The sequence below is a fragment of the Colobus angolensis genome, unplaced genomic scaffold, assembly GCF_000951035.1.
Source record: "Colobus angolensis palliatus isolate OR3802 unplaced genomic scaffold, Cang.pa_1.0 Scaffold493, whole genome shotgun sequence".
NCBI classification, from domain to species: Eukaryota; Metazoa; Chordata; class Mammalia; order Primates; family Cercopithecidae; genus Colobus; species Colobus angolensis.
Window position 1 is genome coordinate 278,295 of NW_012118410.1, and position 27,070 is coordinate 305,364.

A 27,070-nucleotide genomic window follows, 5' to 3' on the forward strand; every position below is an offset into this window, starting at 1 on the left:
AAAAAAAAAAAAAAAAAAAAAAAAAAACTACCCTAAAACAGCATCTAAAAACAACAACCAATTGAGGACTTTCCTCATGAGTCTGCAATTGGAGCAGAATTAAGTGGGGGATGGCTTGTTTTCGGCTCTACATAGTGTCTGGGCCCAGAGGGGGATGGCATGGATGGCTGGGGGTAAAACAACGATGGCTGCGGGTAAAACAGCTGAAGCCTGGCCAGACAGCTCTCTCTGTCCATGTATTCTCAGGACCTCCATGTCACCTCCGAAACAGAGGCCTCTCCAATGTGGCAGTCCCAGAACTCAGGTGGAGTCAGGCTGTATGGAGCCTAACCTTGAAACCCCCATACAGTCACTTCCTCCATTTTCTGTTTGTCAAGCAAGTCACTTAAGGCTGGCACAGATTCGAGGGGTGGAGAGCACATATACCCCAAATGCCCATTATCAGTGACACAAAGATAACTTGCTTCCTGAATCTTTCCCAGCCTGGATCACTCTGTAAAACTTTTTGAATATATTGTTCATTTGACAGGTAAAAACAGGCCATTCATTGTTACTTTTTATATTTCCATGAGTGCAGAGGAAGATGAACATCTTTCTAGGTTATTTGCCACTGGAATCACCTTTTCTATGAAGTGCTTATTCATATTTTGCTTATTTTGAGTTGTATATCATTTTCTTGATAATTAGTAGGGGCTTCTTTTTTTCCCTTTTAAAATAGCTTTATTGAGATGTAATTAACATATAATACCATTAAACCACTTAAAGTGTACAATTCAATGGCTTTTAGTATATTTACAGAGTTATATATCTATCACCACTATCAATTTTGGAACATTTTAATTACTCCCAAAAGAAATCCTGTTCCACTTAGCCATCATCTCCCAACCCCCATTTCTCTACCTCTAGGCAATGACTTGGAAGACATCATAAAAATTTCCTTTAAATTTCATATGGAACCAAAAAAGAGCCCATATAGCCAAGACAATCCTAAGCAAAAAACAAAGGTGGAGGCATCATGCTACCTGACTTCAAACTATACTGCAAGGCTACAATAACAAAACAGCATGGTACTGGCACAAAAACAGATATATAGACCAATGGAACAGAACAGGGGCCTCAGAAATACCACCACACATCTACAACCATCTGATCTTTGACAAACCTGATAAAAACAAGCAGTGGGGAAAGGATTCCCTATTTAATAAACAGTGCTGGGAAAACCAGTTAGCCATATGCAGAAAACAGAAAATGGGTCTCATTTCTTACACCTTATACAAAAATTAACTCAAGATGAATTAAAGACTTAAATGTAAAACCTAAAACCATAAAAACCCTAGAAGAAAACCTAGGCAATACCATTCAGGACATAGGCATGGGCAAAGACTTCATGACTAAAACACCAAAAGCAAAGCACCAAAAGCCAAAATTGACAAATGGGATCTAATTGAACTAAAGAGCTTCTGCACAGCAAAAGAAACTATCATAAGAGTGAACAGGCAACCTACAGAATGGGAGAAAATTTTTGCAATCTATCCATCTGGCAAAGGACTAATATTCAGAATCTACAAAGAACTTAAACAAATTTACAAGAGAAAAACAACCCCATCAAAAAGTGGGTGAAGGATATGAACAGACACTTCTCAAAAGAAGACATTTATGCAGCCAACACACTATGAAAAAAAGCTTATCATCACTGGTCATTAGAGAAACGCAAATCAAAACCACAATGAGATACCATCTTATGCCAGTTAGAATGGTGACCATTAAAAAGTCTGGAAACAACAGATGCTGGCGACGACATGGAGAAGTAGGAATGCTTTTAGACTCTTGGTGGGAGTGTAAATTAATTCAACCATTGTAGAAGACAGCGTGGTGATTCCTCAAGGATCTACATCCAGAAATACTATTTGACCCAGCAATCCCGTTACTGGGTATATATCCAAAGGATTATAAGTCATTCTACTGTAAAGACACATGCACACCCATGTTTATTGCAGCACTATTTACAATAGCAAAGACTTGGAACCAATCCAAATGCCCATCAATGAAAAACTGGATAAAGAAAATGTGGCACATATACACCATGTGATACTATGCAGCCATAAAAACGAATGAGTTCATGTCCTTTGCAGGAACGTGGATGAAGCTGGAAACTATCATCCTCAGCAAACTAACACAGGAACAGAAAACCAAACACCACATGTTCTCGCTCATAAGTGGGAGTTGAACAATGAGAACACATGGACACAGGGAGGGGAACATCACACACTGGGTCCTGTTGAAGGGTGGGGGACAAGACAAGGGAGAGTATTAGAACAAATACCTAATGCATGTGGGGCTTAGGGGCTTTATACCTAGAAGATGAGTTGATAGGTGCAGTAAACCACCATGGCACATGTATACTTATGTAACAAACTTGCACATTCTGCACATGTATCCCAGAATTTAAAGTAAAATAAAAATAAAAATAAAAATAAAAATAAAAATAAAAATTTTCTAAGGCCATCATCTCAATGTAAAATACCTTTCTGTTCTTATTCTGTTTGTTTTCTTTTTTTACATAAATTTCAAACATATATCAAAGTAGAAATAAAGTGGTGAACTTACATGTACATAACACCAATAGTAGAAACTTCTTATACATTAGAAATGTTACTGTGTTTTTTTTGAGACGGAGTCACACTCTGTCACTCAGGCTGGAGTGCAGTGGCATGATCTTGGCTCACTGCAACCTCTACCGCCCAAGTTCAAGCAATTCTCCTGTCTCAGCCTCCCAAGTAGCTGGGACTACAGGTGCCCACCACCATACCCAGCTAATTTTTTTGTATTTTTAATAGACATGGGGTTTCACCATGTTGGCCCAGCTGGTCTCAAACTCCTGACCTCAAGTGATCCACCCACTTTGGCCTCCTAAAGTGCTAGAATTATAGACATGAACCATCATGCTTGGCCAGAAATGTTACCTTTAATCTTATCATATGTACTGTGAATATTTTTCCCAATATAATTTTGAAAACTTAACTGTGTTTTATGCTGCATAATACAATTTTCTGTGTATTAGAGGTAAATATGCTTGTCTATTCTTTAGTGGCTTTAATTTCCTTTGTTGCTAAGGAAAATTTCAACCATTAGATAATTGTACATATATTAGCATTTTCTTCTAATATATTTATTTATGTTTGTCTGTATTACTTTTGATTTAACCCAAATTCGTCTGGAAATTACACTTTTGTTTTAGTTTCTATAGCTTTTTTTTTTTTTTTTTTTTTTTTAAATAATAGTGCTGTGAACAATATCTTTGAAGCTATTGTGAAAAAACAAAGCCAGAAAGAGTGTGGACCTAATTTGTTTATTTAACACTTATTTATTTCGCACCTATTATGTGTCTAGGACTTTTTAGTTACTGGAGACACAAGGCTAAACCAGACTAGTAAAGTCCCTGTTTCTATAGCTTACCTTCAGCAGGAGAAAGAAAGACACACAAGTTAATGAAAGAAGCAGAAATGAACTGGCATTTTCAAGGAAAAGAAAGATGAGCAGTGTGATTGAGGTATAGTAGGGGGAAGAGAAAAGGGCCAAGAGTTCAGATCAGAGAAGCAGCATGCAGGGGTCAAATCACAGAGTTTTGTAGGCCATGGTCAGGAGTTGGCTTTTATTTTAAGTATTATGGGAACCCCAGGGAGTAAGGTGGTTTGATTTACATTTTTTAAATGTCATGTTGACTGCTACAGAGAACATACTATAGAAAGACAAGAGAGGAAGCAGGGCATCTGTCAGAGTTGTAGGGGTAGATGGTAGAGGCCTCCATGCCAAAGGAGAGGAGCAGATGCTTGTAGAGGAGCTATGGAGATGAAGGTGACAGCACTTGTGTGCAATTTGAAATTAAGGGGATTTGGGAGGCTGAGGAAGGTAGCTGTGCTTGTGCCATTTATTGAGATGGGGAATACCAGGAAAATGATGCAAGATTTTTCTTGGCCACTTTTCCAGTATTGCTTGAGCCCACGCTCACCACAGGAGATGCCCTGAATGCTTGGCCCTCTAGGCTGCACCTGGCTCACAGTCTGGTGCAGATCCTGTGGCCAGCACGACTGTGCACTCAGCCCCTGGTGGTAGGGGGTGTCTGAGTGAGCAAGTGTGGGGTCCAGCTGGCCATTCCAGCAATGGCACAGGAGCTGGGTCCATGCAGGGCTTGTGGCTGGACCAGGCATGTTGCAAGCAACTCCCACAGTGGACTCCAGAGTCCAGACAAGGGGAATGTCGTGGTGCCCAGACAGGAGTGCCTGTGACCCTGAAGCCCCAGAGGGGATGTTACATTATGCTAATTAGCTCTTTTCATCCCAGTGTCTGCAGCCAGATGGATGGTGGCATGTTAACATCTCAGTCAGTCCTGTCGCCCCACTCTGGCCCAGGGCTCCAGGGTTGGCTTGGCCATGCTACTGCTTCCCATCACATAGGGTGGTTGCCCTTCACCAGTTGGAGGGCAGGGGGCTACAGTATTATAACCTATTTTGCACCCGTGTTTGGTGGATCCTGAGTTCTTATCTTGCATCCAAGAAAAATGAGGCTACACTGACAGTTGAAGGGTGGAAAAGAACTTTATTGAGCAATGAAACAGCTCTCAGCAGAGAGGGAATGTGAAGTCAGACCATCTGAAGTCTCTCTCCCTGTGTGTCTGAGTCCGGGGCTTTTATGGGCTCAGGATGGGTGAGTTCATGCTGATTGGTTTGTAAGTATGCAAGAAAGGTTAAAACAAAGGCACCACTCAAAGGTGGGCATGACAGTGTAAAAAAACAATTAGGGAAGGTAGGTATGTGTAAAATGGAAGGTGAGGACTGATCGGAGGAAAGCATGCCAAAGGGTAAGGCAGGTTCTTAATCTGGTTCGTAGATTTGGACTCTGGTAACTGGGTTTTAAATTGCCTTCAGCTTGAAGGTGGGGTTTCACCAGGGACTGACCCCGTCTGCCTAGGATTTGTCTGCCTCCTGCTGCTACCAAGAGGACCAGGTTTAGGTGAAGAAGGAAATCACAAGTTCTGTTTCGGTTTTTTTTTTTTTCTTTTTCTTATCGAAGTAAAATTTACATAGCATAAAATAAACTATTTTAAAGTGAACATTTAGTGACATTTAGTACATCTACAATGTTGTGCAACCTCCACCTCTAACTAGTTCCAAAGCATAGAAGTTCTGTTTTGAATGTGTTAACTTTGTGACGTCAAATGCATTTCTCCATTTGGAATCCTGTCATTCAGAGATCTTGGCTGAAGAGGCAAATTTTGAAGTCATGGAGTTCAAAGGATTAAATGAGATTACCAAGGGTTTTAGTGTAAATAGAGAATATGTCATACAATTGGTATAGGAGGAGTTAATAACAAAGACAGGGAAAAAAATCCAGTGTAGAAGGAAGAAAATTAGAAGGTAGTGTTTTAGAAGCCAAGAGAAGAAAGTACCTTGAAGGCTACTGAAAACGGGGAAGACCTCATTGGATTTGACAAACTGGAAGTCATCAGTAACCTTGACTAGGGCAGTTTTAAGAGAATGGAAGTGAGATGTGTGAGAGTAAAGAGAAACAAATTATAGAGACAATGAGACCAGATAACGCAAATAATTTTGCTGTGAAATGGTGAAACTGTGGAGGTTTGGCCCAGGGTCAAGGGAGTATCTGTTTAAATATGGGAGATATTGGTGCCTATTTGTGTGCTGATGACAAGGGAGCAGAAGAGAGAGGTGACATGATATAGAAGGAGAGGGAAAGATTGGAGGCAAAGTCCTTGAGGAGGCACAAAACACAGAATCCCATGCAGAAGCAGGGAGGGTGTCCCCATCAGAGCCGGAACATTCCTGCTGAGACAGAAGCATGGCAGAAGAAACCAGTCCAATGCAGGTGGGCTGGCACATTGTATGGTGGGAAGATGAGGGAGTTCCCATCTAATTGTTATTTTGATCAAGAAAATAAGGAGAGTTAAGCAGAATGCCTACTCTTTTACTAGGCCCTTGGGGAGTTGGGATATAAGAAACAAAAGCAGCTTCTACTTTGAGGGTTGCAGCAGAAGTGCTGTTAGGACAAAGAGTAGCTAAGTGAAGGAAGTGAACCATTCGAGGAGTAGGGAAATATGCTAATGATGGTTCTTTTAGGAGGCACAGAGGAATTCAGAAGACGTGTATGCATGGGCTGGGGGTACCTATGAAAGGAATGGGAGAATAAGTATGGGAATGGAATCGTGGTGGTGATGGAGATCTGGCTCTGTCATCATGTAGTGACAGAGTGAAAACGGATGGCTGGGGTGATGAAGAGACCCGAGGGCATCTTGGAAAACGGACCATCAGTTCAGCTCCCTCCAGGGGCTTTAGCTCAAGATGTGGGGCCACTGAGTGAGATTCTCTCCAGCCAGAAGAGACACCTCCCTGGACTCACAAAGCCGTGATACACTTTTAAAAATTATTTTATTTATTTACTTTAAGTTCTGGGATACATGTGCAGAATGTGCAGGTTTGTTACATAGGTATACATGTGCCATGGTGGTTTGCTGCACCCATCAACCCGTCATCTAGGTTTTGTTTTTTTAATTTTTAAATTTTTTTAATTTTAAGACAGAGTATCACTCTTGTTACCCAGGCTGGAGTGCAATGGCAGAATCTCGGCTCACTGCAACCTCTACCTCCCGGGTTCAAGTGATTCTCCTGCCTCAGCCTCCCAAGGAGCTGGGATTACAGGCATGAACCACTACACCTAGCTAATTTTGTATTTTCAGTAGAGGAGGGGTTGGTCATGCTGGTCTCGAATTCCCGACCTCAGGTGATCTGCCTACCTCAGCCTCCCAAAGTGCTGGGATTACACGCATGAGTCACCACGCCCAGCCTGTCATCTAGGTTTTAAACTCTGCATGCATTAGGTATTTCTCCTAATGCCCTGCCTCCCCTTAGCCCCGCAAACCCCGACAGGCCCCGAGGTGTGATGTTCCCCTCCCTGTGTCCATGTGTTCTCATTGTTCAACTCCCACTTATGAGTGAGAACATGTGGTGTTTAGTTTTCTGTTCCTGTGTTAGTTTGCTGAGGATGATGGTTTCCAGCTTCATCCCTGTCTCTGCAAATGACATGAACTCATCCTTTTTTATGGCTGCATAGCATTCCATGGTGTATATGTGCCACATTTTCTTTATCCAGTCTATCATTGATGCACATTTGGGTTGGTTCCAAGTCTTTGCTATTGTAAATAGTGCTGCAATAAACATGCGTGTGCATGTGTCTTTATAGTAGAATGATTTATGATCCTTTGGGTATATACCCAGTAATGGGATTGCTGGATTAAATGGTATTTCTGGTTTTAGATCCTTGAGGAATTGCCATGATGTCTTCCACAATGGTCAAACTAATTTATACTCCCACCAACAGTGTAAAGGCATTCCTATTTCTCCACATTGTCACCAGCATCTGTTGTTTCCTGACTTTTTAAAGATCGCCATTCTAACTAGCGAGAGATGGTAAAAACTGTGATACACTTTCTAAGGGCACCTGACTTTTTGGAGCTCAGCACTGCAACCTATGCAATCTCCCAGGGTTCCTAAGTTCCTCAACTATGACATAGAATGGTCTCTCAGGTCCTTTCCATGCCTAAGACCCTGGATTTTAAGAAATTGTTTGCTAAGGGATCACCTTTGTGCAGTTTGAAATACTGCACTGGACTACGAATAGAACTCAAACATATCAATGTCTCTGGCTACTTTTGGTTAAAATTCAATTTTGTTAATATAAATAACATTTTAAAGGCAGTGTTGTGTGAGGAAAAGACAACAGGAGTTTGGGAATCATATACATCTGATTAAATCTAAATTCTACCCCTTATAACCCTGGACATGTTTGTTAAACCTCTTTCCATAAACCTCAAGCCTCCTCCTCTGCTCAATCATTGCTGTTTTATAAAATAGCTAAGAATACTAAATGAGAACTTTGGAAAGCCCCTGGCACATAATGAAGGTGAGTTTGCTTGCCTCTTCTGTTTTGAACATGGAAGTCTAAAGACACATTTGTTAAAAACAGGATGGAAATAAAGAACAAGTGGTACAGAAGGAATAACTAGAAAAAAAGGTGATGGGATATTCTCAAATGAGTTTGAAAGGGGTGGAAGTGGAGCAAGTGGAGCTATCAGAGCCGCTGCCAGAACAGAGGTAGGAGGATGAGTAATAGACCCAGGGAAGCATGAAGGAAGAGGCATTGAAGAGGCAATTGTGCAGAGGAAGCTAAACATGCACATATATTTCAAATCATGGCAATTCATTTGGGAAAGTGAAATTGAAGCAGGGTCTATACAAAACATTAAGGCTGGAGTGACCCATGCGAGAAAGGGAGGTCTGATCAGGATACACACTTGAGTTCGAAGTCAGAGTGACCTCTGGAAGTGGGGAGAATTAGGATTGAGCTGAGAGCAAACCTTCATAGCAGGCCTGAAGATACAGGGCTTGGAAGTCAGATGACAGAAAGGCAAGGGGCCTTCAGGTGGGCTCCCGTGGAGCTGCTGAAATGAATTAGATTTATGATGTTGGATAATCCTAAGTAAATATATTCATAATTGCTCGGAATATGAGGATTAGAGCATGGTTTCTAGGTTGTCTTCTAAAAAATGAGAAATTATCTTGATCGTTGTTGCTCTTGCATTTTACCTATCAGAACAGTGATAGGCTGTCTTCGTAGTTTTGGAGTTCAAAAGTAGAGTGCAAACCTTGTTAAGCCTCTAGTTCCACCCTACAGTCATAAAGCCTGAAGTAGAGCAGATCCAAAAAGCGCCATGACTCACAGGCTCTGCGCCCTAGAGGGTGCACAGGATGTGCAGTGGCAGTAGTCACCTAGAGGGAAGAGCGTGTTCCATTAGGGAATTCTTGGTGGGATGGTGCATGCTCTAATCATGTGCTTTTAATAGAAGACCCTCTGAGAAGACAGCTGACCTACACAAACAGCCTATCACTTGCACATAGTAGAGGCAACTAGGATCCCCACTCTCCACTCTGGGTTTCAGAACCCAGTGAAAACATCAGAACGTTTGCACTTATGCAGTGATGGCTTCCAAATGAAGCCCAGGTCTCATGTTAAAGGCTGGGTTATGAAACCCGGGGGGAGGTGGATAACAGGAAAGAAAAACAGTAAGGTTTCAGTGAAGGAAGGCAAATACGTGCTAATAGGAGATGTCTAATGCAAAGAATAACCTCTTCCAAGCCCTAAGATCTGTGCCTGAACCTGCACTTTAGGACTACAAATAGAAAGGAAGGGAGCCACTGGTACCAAATATTCTGTAAGGCTTTGGGGCACAGGCAGTACTTGGCCCCCATCTCAGCATGTCGAGAAACAGAGGCAGCAAGAGAAGCAGCCGCAAACTCTGCCCAGGTCCCAGGGTGGCACCAGCATCCAGGAGACCTCAGAGGTCCCTGCCTAGCTCTAGCCTTAGGAAGAGGCCTAGGGGGCATATATTGGACACTTGCATTTTCCACCAAGTTGATCTAAGTTGGAAAGAAAAACATGATGGGTGCTTTAACGAGGTTGTGTGACTTGTCTTTGAGTTATCACTGAGTGCTTCAAAAATTATTGGGGAGAGGAAGCATGGATTTTACAGAGGTCTCAAAGTCCCAAACTAATAATTGGAGTTCAGTTTCAGTGAACAATTTTTATGCATTTTTAAAAATTTGCTTTTTCTACTTTGCTTTTAAGCTATAAGTTCTTTTAAAACTCCAGTGTATGTGGCACCAATGACCTCACAATGCTTGAAATATTTTTGTACTGATCAAAATTTTTATTCAAAAGAAACTTTAATTCTCATGCAAAGTACTTGGGGCTTTGCTTGCTGCCGGTGAACAGACATGTGCACACTTCTGATAGAAGAACTGCAAAAACAAAGTTCCATTTTACTCTCTGGCCTAGACAATAGCTCTAAGCGATTTTAGAACAGGACTATTGTTTTTGTTAACCAAGATTTGTAAGGACAGTCAGAATTTCACCTCATTAAAAAAATTGTAAAAGATATATTTAATTCTTTTGGGTGGTATGAGGTGAGTGGAGAACAGTGTTAGTAGCCTCCGGAGGTTTTAGAGTCAAAAGATTTTCCTACTTAAATATTCTGAGCCTCAGTTTCCTTATCAGTGAAATGGGAATAGTAATATTACTCAGCCTTGTAAAGTTATTGTGAATACTTAAGTGAAATTGTATATTTAAAGTGCTGACATGGGCTTGACACAAGTAAGTGGTGTGTAAGTATTAACTGTCATGGCATAAATCCAAAGCCTTTGGAACTGTCCTTGATTAAAGCTGTGCAGAAATTGATGAACTCTTTGGCCTGTAGTGATCAAATGTATAGTCAGTTCATTTATTGTCCCTCAAGTTGGTGATTTCCACACTAAATATGCCTGCAGTTCTTAAACATAGTCTACTCTGTATCCGTCCATCTTCTCTGGTTTTTGGGTTTAGTGTCAATCTTCTGTGGTCCCCTTGGAAATTCCTCTGATTGAGATAAAGGGAGATAATGTATATGAAAGCATGGAGATCTGGTTCAGTTCTTTTGCTTCTATAAGTGGCAGCAGTAGACTGCTCAGAGAAATCCCCTCTTCTTCAGTGGGGTCCTGTCCCTTCAGGGAACTATGGGGACATTGACTTGTTTTCTCTTACTCTCCATCTGTCTTCACAAGAGGTATTAGTCTATAGTTTTCCTTTCTTTGAATGTCATTGTCTCACTTTATAATCAGAATGATGCTGACCACATTAAGTACATGGCAAAGTGTTCCTCTAGATACTACCTTAATGACATCCCATAAATTGTGGTATGATGTATTTTTGTTTATGTTCAGTTAAAAATATTTGCTAATTTTCCTAGAAGTTTCCTCTTGGGATTGTTGTAGGAAGCCAGGGACCCCGAATGGAGGGATCTGCTGAAGCCATGACAGTGAGGAAAGAAAAAGACCCTATCACATTCTTTTATATTGTTTTATACTCAGTACCTGTTTTAAGGGAAAAAAAAGAAAGTAAAACCAAAGACAGGCAGCCCGGCGCCAGGCCCAAAACCAGGCCTGGGCCTTCCTGGCCTAAACCCAGTAGTTAAAAATCAATTCATAACTTAGAAACCAATGTTATTCATAGATTCCAAACATTGTATAGAAGAATATTGTGAAACTCCCTGCCCTGTTCTGTTTCTATCAGTGCATGAAACCCTGTCACGTATCCCCTAGATTGCTCAATCAATCACGACCCTTTCATATGAAATCTTTAGTGTTGTGAGCCCTTAAAAGGGACAGAAATTGTGCACTCGGGGAGCTTGGATTTTGAGATCGTAGCTTGCCGATGCTCCCAGCTGAATTTACAACTTGGTGTCTGAGAGGTTTCATCTGCGGCCCATCCTGCTACAACAGAAGAACATAAATTGTGAAGATTTCATGGACATTTGTTAGTTCTCCAAATTAATACGCTTATAATTTCTTAAGCCTGTCTTTACTGCAATCTCTGAACATAAATTATGAAGATTTCATGGACATTTATCACTTCCCCAGTCAATACTCTTATAATTTCCTATGCCTGTCTTTACTTTAATCTCTTAATCCCGTCATCTTTATAAGGGGAGGATGTATGTCACCTCAGGACCCTGTGATGATTGCATTAACTGTACAAATTGTTCACAAAGCATGTGTGTTTGAGCAATATGAAATCTGGGCACTTTAAGAACAGGATAACAGTGATTTTCAGGGAACAAGGGAGATAACCTTAAAGTCTGGCTGCCTGGGAGCCGGGTGGAACAGAGTCATATTTTTCTTATTACCGAAAACAGGTAGGAGAAATATTGCTGAATTCTTTCCCCAGAAAGGAATATTAATAATTAACAGCCCTGGGAAAAGAATGCATTCCCAGGGGAGTCCTCTAAAATGGCCATTCTGGAGATGTCTGCCTTATGCAGTTGCAGATAAGGGATGAAACACACCCTGGCCTCCTGCAGCACCCCCAGGCTTGCTAGGATTAGGAAATTCCAGCCTGGTGAATTCTAGTCAGACTGGTTCTCAGCTCTTGAACCCTGTTAAGATGTTTATCAATGACAATGCGTGCACAGCAGGACATGGAAGTTCATTAGTGATTCTAGTTTCACCCTGACCTTGTGATCTCGCCCTGATCTTCTGCCTTGTGATCTTTTGTTGCCCTTGAAGCATGTGATCTCTGTGACCCACACCCTATTCGTACACTCCTTCCCCTTTGAAAATTGCTAATAAAAACTTCCTGGTTTTGCGGCTTAGCGGGTATCAAGGAACCTACCGACATGTGATGTCTCCTCTGGACACCCAGCTTTAAAATTTCTCCCTTTTGTACTCTTTCCTTTTATTTCTCAGACCAGCCAACACTTAGGGAAATAGAAAAGAACCTATATTGAATTATCAGGGGTAGTTCCCCCGATAGGATCATGGATAATTTAGAAGTGTACTGTTTCATTTCCAAAGGTCTGGAATTTTCTGTTGTCTTGCTGTTATTGGTTTCTAGTCTAGTTATATTAGGATCTGAGAGCACACTCTGTGTGAGTTCTGTTCTTTTAAATTTGTTAAGGTTCATTTTAAAATCAAGGATGGGGTCTACCTTGGTGAATGTTCCTTGTGCTTTTGAGAAGAATGTGCATTTTGCTGTTACGGAGTGAAGTGTTCTATGAGTGTCAATTATGTCCAGGTTTTTGATGATGGTGTTCAGTTTTTCTGTATTATTGCTGATTTTTCCATTAGTTCTATTTGTTACTGAGATAACAGTGTCTAAATATGCAATGATAATTGTAGATTTGTCTATTGCTCCTTCAAGTTTTGTCAGTTTTCTTTCTGTATTGTGAAGCTGTGTTATTCAGTGTATACCCATTTGGGATTATAATGTCTTCTTGCGGCATTGAACTTTTTATGATTCTGAAATGTCTCTCTTGATCCTTGTTGATTTTCTTTGCTCTGAAAGTTGTTTTGTCTGATATTAATATCTGCACTCCAGTTTTCTTTTTGTTTGTGTTCTTCTATTCATTCTATTCAATGAGTTTTCTGCTGCCACATTTTTTATGTCATTTTAAAATTTAAATTTTATTGTCATTTTGTAATTCTTTGTAGCATATTTTTTGTTGAGTTGTTTTTAGCTTTCTATTGATTTTAATTGTGTTCATGATTGTTTGTTGGAGTATCTGTAATAATAATAATAACAATAATAATAATAAATAATTGCTTTCAAGTTCTTTCTTTTTTTAAAGAGCTGGGTCTTGCTCTGTTGTCCAGGCTGTAGTACAGAGGTGCAATCATAGGACTCTGCAACCTTGAACTCCTGGGTTCAAGTGATCCTCCCACCTCAGCCTCCTGAGCAGCTGGGATCACAGATGTGCATCACTATGCTCAGCTAATTTTTAAATTTTTTGTAGAGATGAGGTCTTGTCATGCTGCCCAGGCCTCAAACTCCTGGGCTCAAGCGGTCCTCCTGCCTTGGCCTCCCAAAGTGCTGGGATTACAGTTGTAAGCTACCACATCTTGCTGCTTTCAAGTCTATATGAGATAATTCTAAATCTTTGTTATCTTAATATTCATATATGTTGATTTTCCTTTTGATATTTTCGCAGATCTTTAGATGCCGTGTAATATTGGTTTGTATTTTAGGCATTTTGAATATTATGAGATCTGGGGGCCTTTTAAAAATATTATGAATATGTGGATATTTTTGTTTTAGGAGGCAATTGACCAGGTCTGAGTTCAGGCTGCAAGTTCTAACCCACCTTTTATGACTTGCAATTCCAATGCTAGCTAGACTTTGAGATTATTTCCATGTATTCCATGTGTACACCAATCATTGTTCTCTCTGGGACCCCAGGTTAACTCCACTTTTAAAGTTTTGTGTATACTGATTATGATCAGATTCATGTATGTACAACTTAGGGGTGAGCCCAGGTGTTTATAAGCAAATTCCTAGGATTGCTTTGCTGAGCTTCTCCATGTCTGGAGAAGCTTTTTTATTCTCTAGGGCTCCTCTATTTGGTCCCACAGTCAGAAAGCTGCAATTATGGTGCAATGAACATGGTAGTGCAGATATCTCTTATTTAACCTACATGCTCACAAAATTTTGCAATTGCATCCACATCTGGGGTCAAGTGGTGAAAGGACTGAGACAGAGGGGAAAAAAGGCACTGGAGTTCTCTGATTGGAGGGGAAAATTTCCTGTCTTAGAGATTTGGTTCAAACCATCTTCTGTGGTGGCTTCTGCCATTGTCCCCACAGGATTGCTTCGAGGCTGTAATATAAGAGATCATATGGCAGAATAAAAACTAATTGGTATCTGCATTCTCTGGGCATTGTGAGTTTCTTTTTTCTACTCTGTGTGCTAGTATTAGGGGGCCACTCCTAGATTTCTTTCTTTATCTAAGTGCCCAGTTCCAGGTTTCATACTACATTTTTGTATTCAGATCAGGGAGAAATGGTGCCAGATTGATAGCAGTTTAAATTCTATGCTTCTTCCATGATCTCACTGCTCTTATTAACTTCTCAGAGTTCTCATATAGTTGTTCCAACTTGATGATTTCCATACTGAACACACCTGCATTGTCAAACATTGCTTGCATTCTGTCCGTCTCTATATTTGCATTTAGCTGGAAAGACAAAGTGGAGCAGGCATACTCCATTTTACCCAGCAACAGAGCACACAATTATCTCTTAGAGCAATTAAGAATAAGTTTAAAAATTTTTATATTTACCTTTTTGTTTTTTGAGATAGAGTCTTGCTCTGATCCCTAGGCTGTAGTGCAATGGCATGATCTCAGCTCACTGCAACTTCCACCTCCTGGGTTCAAGTAATTCTCCAGCCTCAACCTCCCGAGTAGCTGGGACTACAGACATAAGCCACCACATCTGGCTAATTTTTGTATTTTTAGTAGAGATGGGGTTTTGCCATGTTGGCCAGGCTGGTTTTAAACTCCTGACTTCAGGTGATCCACCCACCTCGGCCTCCCAAAGTGCTGGGATTACAGGCGTGAGCCACCGTGCTTTCAAGTGCTCTTTAATTTTTGTGTAGGCACAAGTTTATGTCAGATAACATATTTATTCTGCATAACTTTAACATTTCATTTAGTGCAATTCTACAGAAAATGACATTCAGTTTTTGTTAGTCTAAACAATTCTTTATTTTCTCTGCAGTTTTGAAATAAATTTTTATTCTTTTTGTTTATTTTTCAGTTTGGGTAATTTTTATTTACCTATATTCAAGTTCATTTATTGTTTTCCTCAGCTGTATTGACTCTCCTAATGAGCCCATTGAAGGTAGTCTGCATCTGTGTTACTGTGTTTTATTTCTAGTATATATTTTTTCAGCCATACTGAGGTATTGGTGGCTCAAGCCTGTAATCCCAGCACTTTGGGAGGCCGAGACGGGCGGATCATGAGGTCAGGAGTTCGAGACCATCCTGCCTAACACGGTGAAACCCCGTCTCTACTAAAAAAAAATACAAAAAGCTAGCCGGGCAAGGTGGCTGGCGCCTGTAGTCCCAGCTACTCAGGAGACTGAGGCAGGAGAATGGCGTAAACCCGGGAGGCGGAGCTTGCAGTGAGCTGAGATCCGGCCACTGCACTCCAGCCTGGGCGACAGAGCGAGACTCCGTCTCAAAAAAAAAAAAAAAAAAAAAATCTATAAACTTAAAGTATACAATGTGATGTTTTGATATACACGTAGACATTGCAAAATGATTATCATAATTAAGTTAATTAACATATCCATCCTGTCACATAGTTATGAGCATGTAGTGAGAACATTTAAGGTCTATTCTCTTAGCAGATTTCAAGTACATAATACAATATTATTAACTATAGCCATCATGCTGTATATCAAATCTCCAGAACATGTTCATCCGGCATAACTAAAGCTTTGTACCCTTTGACCTACATCACCCCATTTTCCCCACCTCAGTCCCTGGCAATAACCCTACTCTCTGCTTCTATGAGTTCAGCTTTTTAGATTCTACATATAAGTGACATCATGCAGTATTTTTATTCTGTGCCTGGCTTATTTAGCATAATGTCCTCCAGGTTCATCTATGTTGTCACAAATGGTAGGATTTCCTTTTAAGGCTGAATAATATTCCATTATATGTATGTGTATATACATACACATATATACACACCTATATATGTGTGCTTATCTATGTATCTTTCTATATATGTTCCCTTTTTTTACCCATCCATTTATTGATAGATACTTAGGTTGGTACCATATCTTGGCTATTGTGAATTATGCTGCAATGAACATGGTAGTGCAGATATCTCTTTGAGATGGTGATTTCATTTTCTTTGGGTGTACACCCAGAAGTGGAAGTGGAATTGCTGGACCATACAGTAGTTCTAGTTTTAATTTTTTGAGGAACCTCCATACTGTTTTCTATAACGGCTATACCAATTTACACTCCCACCAACAGTGTATGAGAGTTCTCCTTTCTCTACATCTTCTCCAACACTTGTTGCCTTTGTCCTTCTAGTAACAGCCAGTCTAACAGGTATGAGGTGATATTTCATTGTGATTTTCATGTGTATTTCCCTGATGATTAGTAATGTTGAATATTTTTATATAACTTGGCTATTGGTATGTTTTCTTTTGAGAAATGTCTATTCCGGTCCTTTGTCAATTTTTACATCAAGTTTTTGGTTTTTTGCTACTCAGTTGTGTTTAATTTGGGGTATTAGCCACTTATACATAGTTTGCAGATATTTTCTCCTTTATGTGGATTGCCTTTTCATTTCATTGATTGTTTCCTTTGCTGAAGCTTTTTAGTTTGATACAGTTTTATTTGTCTACTTTTGCTTTTGTTGCCTGTGCTTTTGGTGCCATATCCAAGAGTCATTGTCCTTTGGATATTGACATTTGTCTAGACAAATGTCAAGAAGCATTTTTCATGTGTTTTCTTTTGTCAGTTTTATAGTTTCAGGTTTATGTTTAAGCATTTAACCCATTTTGGGTTTATTTTTGTATATGATGTAAGATAATGGTTTAATTTTATTCTTCTGCATGTAGATATTTAGTTTTTACAAAACCATTTATTGAAGAGACTATCCTTTCTGTATTGTGTGTATGTGACAACTTTGACAAAGATAAATTAACTGTAAATGTGTGAATTTATTTCTGGGTTCTCTATTCTGTTCCATTAGTCTATATGTCTGTTTTTATGCCAGTACCATGCTGTTTTTGTTACTATAACTCTGTAGTATATTTTGAAGTTGGATAGTATGAGTCCTCCAGATTTGTTCTTTTTGTTCAAGGTTGCTTTGACTATTTGGGATCTTTTGTGGTTCAATAATTTTCCTTAATTTTTTTGGTAAATATTTCACATTATATAAATTGTATTCTTTTCAGTGATTTTTAGTTATATTTACATATTCTTAAATCATTACCACTATCTAATTTTAAAACATTTTCATCAGCCCAAAAGGAAACCTTGAACACATTAGCAATCACTTCCTTTTTTTAAAAAAAAGGGTTTAAGGAAAGAATATATTTGAACCACATAAACAAACAAAAAGGTATTACATAAGAAAAAATAATGTAACAATTTATGTGAGTACCTAACATATGAGTATGCTCTTACATCTAAAACAAAAAATAAAAAGGTAACATTGGTACTATCTATCTATCTATCTATCTGACAAATGTGCATTAAATAATTCTCTAATGTAAAACATTTAAAATGTGGAGAATATTTTTTCAAGATACAGAAAACAATTGTTATGATAGGTACAACTGCAATTCTTATAAAAACATGCTTGAAAGGATAAAATTCATCTGACTACTCATTTCTCACATACACCAATGCTATAAAATTGTTAAGCACTGAATATTGCCGCCCATTTTTGCAATGTTTGAGTTTCAACACTGATTGGTATGAATTCTGAATTACACAATTAATTGCTGTTATTTTTCAGTCTTTCTGCCGTGTTCCATACAGAAGGCATCTATTTAATATTGAATACTTAAGACAGCTACATTATTTATAGCAAAGTCACTTCCCTATGTTCATTTTTCCTTTAAAGGCATTATATTTAGAAAATAGTTATTACAACAAATAGTGCTTTAGAAGATCTGAAACTCCAAATCAATGTGCTCCATCAACCATAAGTAGATCTAAGAAGCACACGGTGAAACCCCGTCTCTACTAAAAATACAAAAAAACTAGCCGGGCAAGGTGGCGGGCGCCTGTAGTCCCAGCTACTTGGGAGGCTGAGGCAGGAGAATGGGAGGCGGAGCTTGCAGTGAGCTGAGATCCGGCCACTGCACTCCAGCCCGGGCGACAGAGCAAGACTCCGTCTCAAAAAAAAAAAAGAAGCCCTGAGTGAAAAGTACACAAATGTAAAAAGCTGATAAATTTAAAGATTATAAAATTGGTTTATTATAAAAACAATTCAAGAATACCCACTTAAAATCTTATCCCAATGCTACCCAATACAACCAAGAAGCAGTTAATCACTTTTACATCAGGAACAAGGACATAAAACCAGACACCACATCAAGGCAGTGATTCAAACTCAAAAAGAGAAAGGACTCTTAGGTCTCCTTCAGGTCAGTACAGAGAGTATTATAATATCAAAGCACTGTGCCAGGTATCACAGTACTGCTACAACACTGAGGTATAAATGGGCAAATTAAAGTCAAGGAGAAATGAAGATCTCCATATTCTTGTTTTGTGGGTGTACTTAAGTGATTGAAATTCTAGGAACAGCTGCCTTTAATGACAGCAAGATGTAAGACAAGTCTTTATTAAAGAGAAAGAAGTTTATAAGTTTCTCTATCATGGTTCCCTGAAATCTTCACAAGCCCCCAAACCTTCCCACCCTCCCCTTAAGCTAAAGTTACTCTGCTGATATATAAGATATAATCTTAATTTGTGGCTACTGTCAAATTATAGGCACTCCTTCCAAGAAGCTTTGATCTTCTGCACATTAAAATTGTTCCCAACCACACACTATATAATTCATATACCCAATTTTGCATTCTGGGTAGAATTTCATTATTACCCTAAAACTCCATCTGCACAGTGGCCATTTCCTCCTAGACTTAATTCAAGATTTAATCTTTCTGCTGTTTTCTTAATAAAAGTCTTAGAGTCAATTATTATGAGTGATCGGCCTATGAACTATTATATACAACATAGTGATTGCATTTTTTTGAGCACTGAAAGTGTTTAAAATAAAACTTCTTACTTCCAACTTTTGTACTGCCCCAAAATGAAGGGCCAAAATACTTAGATTTTGTAACTGGGGGAAAAAATCTATCTTCCCAACCTGAGGCTTTTCATAGCAGCTTTTGCCAGGAGAAGAGATTTTATGTCTGTTATAAACCCCTGAAAAAAAGGGCTTATTCTAGATATATTGGAAGACCATTAAAACATAGAGGTGCTAGCCGGTGCAACTTTAATTCACAACCAACTTTTACTTCATAGCTTATACTGAAGAGTTAATTCATGCTCATCTCGTTCCTTTAAAAAATATTCTTTGGGGCCGGGTGCGGTGGCTCACACCTGTAATTCCAGCACTTTGGGAGGCCGAGGTGGGTGGAACAGGAGCTCAGGAGATCCAGACCATCCTGGCTTACACAGTGAAGCCCCGTCTCTATCAAAAATACAAAAATTAGCTGGGTGTGGTAGCATGTGCCTGTAATCCCAGCTACTCGGGAGGCTGAGGCACAAGAACTGCTTGAACTCAGGGGGCAGAGGTTGCAGTGAGCCGAGATTGCGCCACTGCACTCCAGCCTGATGACAGAGAGAAACTCCATCTCAAAAAAAAAAAAAACTCTTTGGAAACCATTATCATCCCTGTAGACACATACTCCAGTTACATAATCTCTTCCTGTAAAAATAAAGGGACAATCATGATTATCTGTATTTCTTTGCTAAATTCAACTGTCAATATACATTTATTAATCTGATCACTTTTCCGGCTAACTCATGACCTTATAGTATTCTATCCAGGGTCAGTTTTCACCACAGAAGTAGGAGCAAGTCTTATAAGTAAGAACAGTCTTGAAAGCAATATTTTAATCTAATCTTTAATGTGTTCTTTACAAATGAGAACTACAAACTAGAATTTACTTCCAAAACTAAGGCAAAGGCAAACTTCCAAAGTTAAATAAAGGTAAACCACTATAAAGCTTATTTCTGTCATGGACATTATGAACCTACTCAGTGATTTCCAACCAAGACATAAAAATTAGTCCAAGGGAGAAAATAAAGCTATTTCTGGTTTGCTCCTTTCCAATTCATCGGATAATACCTATCATATGCCCAGAGGGCGTGGAGCACTTCCCTAGGTACTATCCATAGTAATAGCTCTTTCTAGAACACTGAACTACTTCAAACGTCTGTGGATTTCCCCAACCAGATTTAAACTACCAGTGAAATACAAACTACTCGTCATGTATTCTAAATGCACACAAAGCGCTACCATTTAAAAAATTAACTGGAAAGCAGGGAAACGTAAAAAAAGGATACATTCTGCTACCACACTCTTATAAATGTTATGTTTGTGTGTGTGTATGTACATAAAATAGAGAGCAGATAATCAAGATTTAAATAAGGTGGTAAAAAATTGGAAATGAAGATTTTACCAAAACAACTACAATAACTGTCCCAAGCCACAACTATGAACAGATTCACTAATACGGTCATTTGCCTAGGTTCCAACAAAACCACGTCATTAAGGACGTCAGAACTCAAAGCTTCCTGCAGACTTGGCATCATCTCCTCTCCTTCTATGTTCACTCCATCTCCTTCCAGTGTTCCTTGGTTCCTTCGTCCACTTTTGTCCCAGGAATGGCTTCCAGGTAGTCGGGGAAATGGTCCTGCTGTTAGGGCAAGGTGCTTTGGTTGATAGTATCCCCTGTATCCATCTCATGAATGCTGTTCAGGATGTCATCTGTGGTGCGAGGGACACTAGCTGCCCATGCTTAGTCCACTGTCTGTACACTCATCTCGAGAGTGATAAGTGCCACTGTTAAGGAAAAGATGTGAGCTGTTGGTCATCATTGTTCTCATCCTGAGATATCTCTGCTGAAGACACTGGATTTTGAGTCCCACCCTCCTGCTCCAGTGTTGGTAACTGGCTACGCAGTGCTAACTTCTGCCAAAGCAGTTCTTGCTGTTTCAGCCGCAGCCTCTCCTCCATCTGCAGTTGCTGCATCTGTTGCTGCTGGTTGGAGTTGCTGCCACCATGACACCTCCCTGTGGGCTCTGGGGAACCAGGGGTGGTGGCTGTTTCACTGGAGCACTCTGATTCTCTGGTTCCTAGCAAAACGAGGGTCAAGCCTTGGGTCTAGCCAAGAGGTGGTCTTGTTCTTATGGTTTATACAGTAAATTTCTCCATCCTGAGTCATGACATTTCCCCCCCCCCCCTTGTTTTGTTGATCTTTTGTATTTTTTTGTTTCAATTTCATTCATTTCTGATCTGATCTCTATTATTTCTTTATTTCTACTAACTTTGGGTTTGTCCATTTTTGTGTATCTTTTCAAAAAACAACTTTTTGTTTTGTTGATCTTTTGTATTTTTTTGTTTCAATTTCATTCATTTCTGATCTGATCTCTATTATTTCTTTATTTCTACTAACTTTGGGTTTTGTTTTCTCTTGCTCTTTCAGTTCTTTAAGATGTATCATTAGGTTGTTTATTTGAAGTTTTTCTTCTTTTTTGATTTAGGCACGTGCTACCATGCCCGGCTAATTTTTTGTATAATTTAGTAGAGACAGGGTTTCACTATGGTTCAGGTTTGTTTCAAACTCCTGGCCTCAAGTAATCTGCCCACCTCACCCTCCCAAATTGCTGGGATTACAGGCATGAACCACCATGTCTGGCCTATATTTGTTTTTTAAATCCATTCTCCTGATCTCTGCCTTTTGAATGCAGTGTTTAGTTCATTTTTATTCACATAATTACTGATATTTAGTTGAAATTCCCTATTTGTTCATGCATACCTTCTGTTTTTTTTCCAAAGCCTTTACAATATCAACAATAGTATTTTAAATTCCTCCTTGGATAGTTTTAACATGTGGATCCCATTGTAGTCTGGTTCTATTGATATATTTTTTTCTTGAGAAAGGGCTTTTTTTAAGCAAGCAGATTTAACAATTGTAAACATAGATCCATCCAACAGTGGAGCACCCACATAAATAAAGCAAATATTATTGGAGGTAAAGAGAGAGATGGGCCTTAGTACAATAATAGCTGGGAACTTCAACATCCCACTTTTAGCACTGGACAGATCACACAGACAGAACGTCAACAAAGAAACATTGGACTTATGTTTCTGCACTAGAGACCACTGCACTAGAGACCAAATGGATCTAATGGATATTTACAGAACATGTCATACAAAAGCTACAGAATATACATTCTTCTGAGCACATGGATCATTCTCAAAGATAGATCATATATTAGGACACAAAACAGGCCTTAAAACATTTAAAAAATTGAAATAATATCAGGCATCTTCTCTGACCACAATGGAATAAAACTAGAAATTAATAACAAGAGGACTTTTGGAGACTATACAAACACACGGAAATTAAACAATATGCTTCTGAATGACTACTGAGTCAATAAAGAGATTAAGAAAAAAATTGAAAAATTTCATGAAACAAATTATAATGGAAACACAACATACCAAAACCTATGGGATTTAGTAAAAGCAGTATGAAGAGGGTAGTTTATAGCTCTAAGTGCCTAAATAAAAAAAGAAGAAAAACTTCAAATAAACAACCTAATGATACATCTTAAAGAACTGGAAAAGGAAGAGAAAACAAAACCTAAAGTTAGTAGAAATAAAGAAATAATAGAGATCAGATCAGAAATGAATGAAATTGAAACAAAAAAATACAAAATATCAACAAAACAAAAAGTTGTTTTTTGAAAAGATACACAAAAATGGACAAATCTTTAGCCAGAGTAACAAAGAAAAAAAGAGAGGAGACCCAAATAAATAAAACTAGAGATGAAAAAAGGAGACATTACAATGGATGATGCAGAAATTCAAAGGGTCATTAGAGTCTACTATGAGCAAGTATATGCTAATAAATTGGAAAACCTAGAAGGCATACATAAATTCCTAGATACACACAGTCTACAAAGATTGAACCATGAAGAAATTGAAAACCTGGACATACCGATAACAAGCAACAAGATCAAAGCCGTAATAAAAAGACTCCCATCAAAGAAAAGCCCTGGACCCAATGGCTTCACTGCTGAATTTTACCAAGCATTTAAAGAAGTACTAGTACCAATCCTATTTAAGGTATTCTGAAAAATAGAGGAGGAGGCAATACTTCCAAACTCATTCTATGAGGCTAGTATTACCCTTATGCCATAACCAGACAAAGACACATCCAAAATAAATAAATAAGCTACAGGCCAGTATCTCTGATGAATATTGATATAAAAATTCTCAATGAAACACTAGGAAACCCAATTCAACAATATGTTAGACAAATTATTTATCATGACAAAGTGAGATTTACCCCTGGTATACAAGGATATTCAAAATATGCAAATCAATCAACATGATACAACATATCATAATGAAGGATAAAAATCATATGATCATTTTAATTGATGCTGAAAAAATATTTGATAAAATTCAACATCCCTTCATGATAAAAAAAAAAACTGAAGATAGAAGGAACATAACTCAATACAATAAAAGCCATATATGACAGGCCCACAGCTAGTATCAAACTGAATGGGGTCTGTAAGATTTGGTAAAAAACAAGGATGCCCACTTTCACCACTGTTATTCAACATAGTACTAGAAATCCTAGCTAGGGCAATCAGACAAGTGAAAGAAATAAAAAGTATCCAAATTGGAAAGGAAGAAGTCAAATTATCCTTGGTTGCAGATGATATTATCTTGTATTTGGAAAATCCTAAAAACTCCACCAAAACACTATTGTAACTGATAAATTCAGTAAAGCTGCAGAATACAAGATCAATGTACAAAAATTAGTAGCATTTGTACATGCCAAAGTAAGCAATTTGAAAAAGAAATCAAGAAAGTAATCCCATTTACAATTGTAACAAATAATAGTAAATACCTAAGAATGAACCAAAGAAATGAAAGAGCTCTACAAACTATAAAACACTGATGAAAGAAATTGATGAGGACACCAAAAATGGAAAGATATTCCATGTTCATGGATTTGAATAATCAATATGTTAAAATGTCCATACTACCCCAAAGTAATCTCTATTCAATGCAACACCTATCAAAATCCCTATTATAGTCTTCACAAAAATAGAGAAATACAGTCCTAAAATTTGTATGGAACTACAAAAGATCCAGAATAGACAAGCTATCCTAAGCAAAAAGAACAAAACTGGAGGCATCATATTACCTGACTTCAAATTATACTATAGAGATATAGTCATCAAAATAGCAAGGTACTGGCATGAAAGCAGACACATAGAACAATGGAACAGAATAGAGAATCCAGAAACAAATGATACATCTACACTAACCTCATTTTCAACAAAGATGCCAGGAATATATATATATATATGGAGAGAACAGTCCCTTCAATAAATGGTGCTGGGAAAACTGGATATCCATAGGCAGAAGAGTGAAACTATACCCCTGATTCTTGCTGTATATAAAAATAAAAATGGATTGAAGACTTAAATATGTGTCCACATACTATGACACTACTAAAATAAAACATCGAGGAAACTCTTTAGTTTTTCTTTTTGTTTTAGTTTTTGTGCTTTTTTCCCGCAAAAAGCACGGGCAGCCAAAGCAAAAATGAACCAATAGGATCTCATCAAGTTAAAAAGCTTCTGCACAGTAAAGGAAACAAACAACAAAGTGAAGAGACAGAATGGGAGAAAATGTTTGCAAACCACCCATCTGACAAGGGATTAATAACCAGAATATATAAAGAGCTCAAACAATTCTCTAGGAAAAAATATCTAATAATCTGATAAAAGCATGGGCAAAATATCTGAATAGACATTTCTCAAAAGAAGACATACAAATAGCTAATAGGTATATGAAAACATGCTCAACATCACTGATAATCAGACAAATACAAATAAAAACTACAATAAGATATCATCACATCCCAGTTAAAATGGCTGTTATCCTAAAGACAGGCCATAACAAATGCTGCAAGAATATAGAGAAAAGGGAACCCTCATACCCTGTTGTTGGGAATGTAAATTATTGAAGAACAGTATGAAAGTTCCTTAGAAAGTTATGGAGAACAGTATGAAAGTTCCTTAGAAAAAACACTAAAAATGAGCTACCATATGATCCAGCAATTCCACTGCCAAATAAATAACTAAAAAAAAAGGAAATCAGTATATGAAAGAGATATCTGTACTTCCATATTTATTGCAGTACTATTCACAATAACAAAGATTTGGGAGCAACCTAAATGTTCATCAATAGATGAATGGATAAAGTAAATGTGGTACATATATACAATGGAGTGCTAGTCAGCCATAAAAAAGAATGAGATCGTGTCACATGTAATGAAACAGATGGAACTGGAGGACATTACATTAAGTGAAATCAGCTGAGGACAGAAAGACAAATTTCACATGTTTTTACTAATTTATGGGGGCTAAATTTTAAAACAATTGAACTCATGGAGACAGATAGTAGAATGATACTTACCAGAGGCTGGGACGTTGTATTAGTCCATTCTCACACTGCTGTAAAGATACTACCTGAAACTGGGTAATTTATAAACAAAAGAGGTGATATGGTTTGGCAGTGTCCCCACCCAAAATCTCATCTTAAATTGTAGTCCCCATAATCCCCATGTGTCACGGTAGAGATCAGGTGAAGGTAATTGGATGATGGGGCGGTTTCCCCCATGCTGCTCTTTTGGTAGTGAGTTATCATGAAATCTGATAGTTTTATAAGTATTTGGTAGTTTCCTTTGCATTCATTCTCCTTCCTGCCATCTAGTGAAGAAGGTGCCTTGCTTCCCCTTCACCTCCTGCCATAATTTGAAGCTTTTTGAGGCCTCCACAAGCATGCAAAACTGTGGGTCAATTAAACCTCTTCCCTTTATATATTTTCCAGTCTCAGTGTGAGAACTAACTAATATAGCAAATTGGTACCACGGTAGTGGGGCACTGTATAAGGATACCCAAAAGGTGGAAGTGATTTTGGAACTGGGTAAAAGGCAGACATTAACACAGTATTGAGGGCTCAGAAGAAGACAGGAAGATGTGGGAAAATTTGGAACTTCCTAGAGACTTGTTGAATGGTTTTGACCAAAATGCTGAGAGTGATATGGACAATGAAGTCCAGGCTGAGGTGATCTCAGATGGAGATGAGAAACTTCTTGGGAACTGGAGCAAAGATGACTCTTGCTGCACTTCAGCAAAGAGACTGGTGACATTTTGCCCCTGTGCTAGAGATCTGTGGAATGTTGAACTTGAGAGAGATGATTTAGGGTATTTGGCAGAAGAAATTTCTAAGCAGCAAAGTCTTTGAGAGGTGACCTGAGTGATCTTAAAAGCGTTCAGTTTTATGGATTTACAAAGAGATAACTTGGAATTGGAACTTATGTATAACAGGGAAGCAGAGCATAAAAGTTTGAAACATTTCAGCCTAATGATTTAAAAGTAAAACCCATTTTCTGGGGAGAAATTCAAGACAGCTGCAGAAATTTGCATCAGTAATGAGGAGCCAAAATGTTAGTCACCAAGACAATGGGGAAAATGTCTCCAGGGCATGTCAGAGGTCTTCATAGCAGCCTGTCTCATCACAGGCCCAGAGGCCTAGGAGGAATAAATGGTTTCCTGGGCTGAGCCCAGGGCCTTTCTGCTTTGTGCAGTCTTGGAACTTGGTGCCCTACTACCCAGCTGTGATTAAAAGGGGCCAACATACAGCTCAGGCCATTGCTTCAGTGGATGCAAGCACTACAAGCCTTGGCAGCTCACATGTGGTGTTGAACCTGCATGTGCACAGGGTCAAGAATTGAGGTTTGGGAACCTCTGCCTAGATTTCAGAGGATGTATGGAAATGCCTGGGTATCCAGGCATATGTCTGCTGCAGGGGCAGCAGAATGCCCCCACACAGAGTTC

General features: G+C 38.7%; 1 pseudogene; it reads right to left on the reverse strand.

Annotated features, from left to right (window-relative positions):
- The window catches only part of LOC105524258, a 39,013-nt pseudogene extending 17,653 nt beyond the window's left edge, over window positions 1-21,360 (reverse strand).
- Between the last annotated feature and the right edge of the window lie 5,710 nt (window positions 21,361-27,070).